Genomic DNA, 4,340 nt, shown 5'->3' with positions numbered 1-4,340 from the left:
TGGAACAAATTTGACTTGAAAACTCCCAAACAATTTTACTTTCTATGTGGACACTGTGTCATAAGTAATCATTCATTCATTATATGGAGTTTTACCATTCTAATGACTGAGGAGGACTCTGAGAACAAATATATTAGCAAAAATTGTGCTGGCCAATTAGTCTACTGCATATTCTACTTGTTGAAGTGGATACTTTGAAATAATTCCCTTTTTGACAACTTCTATCATTCTGCATCATAGAAATACTGAAATTAAATGGTGAATAAAGTTCTGAAAACTTAAATGACTTGGAACAAAATTCTGTTATCAGAACATAGATGTTTAATACCCTTTCATCCACTTAGCAACTTAGCTGGATGGAAGTAGGATAACTTATGATAGCCAAAGAAACAGATCTTCATCTAAGAGACTTAAGCACCTTATACAATTCAGGACTTTCACATATTAAGTTAATAGGCCAATTGTCTCATCATTTTTCATGGATGTCTAATCCACACAGTTTAAAAATATGTAAACATAGTGAAAATTTGGTAGCTGAAATTTTGCTAAAATTTATGAGTTTATTTTTCCTTAGAACAGATTTTGTCATAGCAAAAACTAAGGTCAAACCAAAATAACGAAAATAATAACAACAACAATCATGACACCAATATACCCTTATTGATTAACTTAACATATATATACACCATGCAATTTTGTTTGTTTGTTTACTCTCTGGAGTATCTGTTGTGGAGCACATAGAAATAATGTGTAACTTTTTTTTTTTTATCATCTTCAATATTTTTAGGTAGAAGTCATCATTGCAATGATTTATGGCAAGAAGTATATTGCCAGTCTTAACACAGTATTTTTCTTATTGCTTAATTGTTCTAGAAGTAGTTTAGCCATTAGTTTCTTAGTTCTGAAAGTAGCAAACAGGATTTTTCTATTACAGATGCTTAGCTAATTAGTTCGGAGTCTGTCTAATGGAGACTATTAAAAATGCAAATAAGGAGTGATCATGTAACGCAAAGTTTTGTCCAGACACAATATACTTACAAGTTTTTGCCAATGTAAATATATAAAATTGTGAAAGAAAATCAGGCTTTAGCTGGCACCTTTAACTGTAAAGGGGATGGCTCCAAGATAACATGGATTAAAACCAAATGGCTTCTAACATTTACATTTGGACATAGCTATAAAAACAGACTCTAGGGGAAGGAGGGGTAGAGAATAGCTTGTGCTGGCTTTATAGTAAAAGATAATAAACAGCAGTCAGTGTTTCTTTGTGGTTTGGGCTAATTTATAAAACATCAAAAGGATAGTTCACAAAACCCTCACATTTTATTGCTTCATTAGATAAACATGCAAATCTACGTAGGCAAGAAAACAAACAAGACAATGTGAGGGAATAATAATAAATGCACAAAAATCAGCCTAATTTTTATTTCTTCATGAAATGAAAACCATTGTAACAACTGCTAAGTTGTACCAAGCTTAAGATAGTCCTTGAATTAAAAAAATGTTGAAAATACTATGATAAATATTCTAAAATAAACAGCTTTTTAATTTTTAAAACACAGTGAATATTCTTCTATTTGTTGTTTCAAGAAACTTGTAGGAAGGAGTAGAAGCTAATTTGATGAAAGAACAGTCTTATTGGCAATTCAAATTCAGAATTATTAGAATACTTTGATTCACCTTAGACAACATTGCAGACATAGGACCTGTGTACATAAATCAACCTGGAAAATAAGCTTCATACAATTTGCATGTTACAAATTGTCCAGACAAGTGATGGTATCCCAACTGTAAGTTACAGAACTACTTTTCTTTAAAGAGAAGATATTTCTACATCAAAAGTAAGTTTACACAGAAAGAATGAAGGAGGGAAGAAATGCAAAACTCTCAACTGTGCTGTGAGTGCTGTGAAGGAAGAGCTGGTGGATAGAATAAGTCTCTGTAGTAATTTGGAACTAGTCATTTTTTTGTAAGATTAGCATCATATTTTCTGCCAATTTTGTTTACCTCTTTGTTTCTGTTCTGCTAGTGAAACGCTTTTCCTTCGACTCTCATGCCATTTATTAGCAAAGAAGACTTGACACCTATCCTTTTCCTTTCTGCTCCATTCCCCATAAATCCCAGTCTAGTATTTTACCGCTCAGTAATCCTTTAGTCGTTCTTCATTATTGTTCCTACTGATTGGACAGTCTTAATTTCCTCCTCCAATTACAACAGCAGGATTGCTATTTACATGACTGTCATACTCTGAAACCTCAGGGCCAAGTTACTACCCATTAGCAAGCTGCCTTGTCCTATTTAATAAAGGCATTTGGTGTCCTGCCTGTCTTCTAAAGTCTCTTGATGGTTGTAGCTCCTGTTGGAAGCATGTCTCTCTGTTCTGATTAGAGCCTACACTGAACATTTGCTAAGGAGGACCAAGACAAACTTCTATATGCACAGGTTAAGTCATGCATAAGATTGGCTCCCAAAGGCAGCAGTACAATCAGCAATAGTTTATACACAAGTTAAACACTCACTCAGAGAGGAAAGGGTTTTAACAGCGTGTAAACATGAGCAGATAACTAGGCACTTGACCTCCTTTCCTTGTAAAATTTTACTCTTCAGCAGTGTTCATGAGCTAAGTGACTTTACCTTCAAAACTCTTCCTTGAGCATTCTTCATTCTGGATTAATTTGATAATTTCATTTGAAACAAAAGGAGTAGGATCAGGTGTATTAGGGTGAAAGGGTCTGCAATGAGCAAGCTGTTCCCTCTGTGGATTGTAAATGTATTTCTGACCTCAAAAAGGCGTACTGTGGCTTTAGCTGGCAACATCACCTGCATTTGTTTAATAGTGTTCAGCTTGCCATCATCTTTCTCTCAGTGCCTCCTATTAAATCTTTTCTACTCAGTTTGCATTTCTATATGTACTCACACGTTCCTAAAGAAATGTGCTGCATAATGTGATAATAAAGTAACTACCACACTTAATTCAAAAAAGAAACAGCTCAGAATAAGTAGAAGAGAAACCGAAAACCTCATTGCCCACATATCCTGTCTTCTGGGCTACCCTAAGATGAGAAGCTTTTGCTTTCTCTGGTTTTAATCACAAGTCCCAGTGGGGAGCTGAGAAAACTTCTGTGACAAAAGTTTCCTCTGTATCTTCATGAAAAGTTTCAGTTTTGATGATTCATCATTTTCACACACACACACAAAAACACATTGTGTTGAAAGATTTCTGACCAGCCCTAGTAATGAATCCATCTGCTGCAGTCAGCGAACACAATTATGAGACAAATCACCCATCTTAAATGGTAAAGATGAGAACAGATCCCTGCTTCTTTCAGCTTAGGGAAGAGAAAAAAAAAAAGAAAACTAGAGAGAGAGAAGAAACAAGAAAGAAAAGGCACAGTCTGCTATCTTTTGATCTATAGGAGCTTTTTACTATCCACTATTAGCAGATCACTTATTCTACTCTCCTAGGCATGGCCCAGCTGTCAGAAACAGACATGATCTTATTCCCACACATAGATGCACACAGAGAAAAAGAGAGAGGAAGTCTGTGTATGTCCTTTGTCTAATCTATGATCATTAAAAATCTGATAACACTTCTATTCGGGAACGAAGGTTAGATCCCACCTGCTAGTCATTCTGCCCAGGTATCTGCTAAACACTGTCTTCTTTATTCCCAGTAGTATGGTTAGGTAGCTGTTATATACCTGCTGTGCTCTGCACAAGAGACGGCTGCATATGAATGGGCAGTGAATTGCTCTTCCTTTGTGCCTGGTCTACCTTACAATGCATCAGTTGAAAGTGCATTGCTTCTGAAAATGATAAGAAAGTGTAGAATGTTATTGAAAGATCAAACCTAAGGCCAGATTTTGCCTGAAGACTAAACTGCTTTATGAGCAAAACACTGAGGTTCAGGTAATCGATGTTCGATGTCCATTTCTACCTCAGATTTCTTTTAGCCCACTGGGGACACCATTTAATTTAGCTGTTTGCTGTAAAACAAAGATTGTGCTCATTCTGCCTCTACCCTCCAGCCTCTCCCTGGTCCTCTCTACTTACACTGTAAGATCTTCAAGTCAGGGAATTTAATGTGTTTGTACAGCACCTTGCACATAGGGACCTGTTTCCCACCTGGGGCCTTTACACATTTCCCCCCAGAAAACCCACAGAAAATGGTTGGAAATGAGAAATTAAGCACAGAAGTTGCCAATGCAAAGACTAGTTCTAGTTTGATATCTAGACAGTCTAAGAGTTATTTTTGTCCTTGAAGCCTAGTAGTGTGTTATCGGTAATTATAAGAAAAAAAAAACCTGAGGAGGTGGACATGGGGGGGAGGGAGGAAGTGG

The sequence above is a fragment of the Meleagris gallopavo genome, chromosome Z, assembly GCF_000146605.3.
Source record: "Meleagris gallopavo isolate NT-WF06-2002-E0010 breed Aviagen turkey brand Nicholas breeding stock chromosome Z, Turkey_5.1, whole genome shotgun sequence".
Taxonomy (NCBI): Eukaryota; Metazoa; Chordata; class Aves; order Galliformes; family Phasianidae; genus Meleagris; species Meleagris gallopavo.
Note: the sequence above shows the minus strand (reverse complement) of the source record.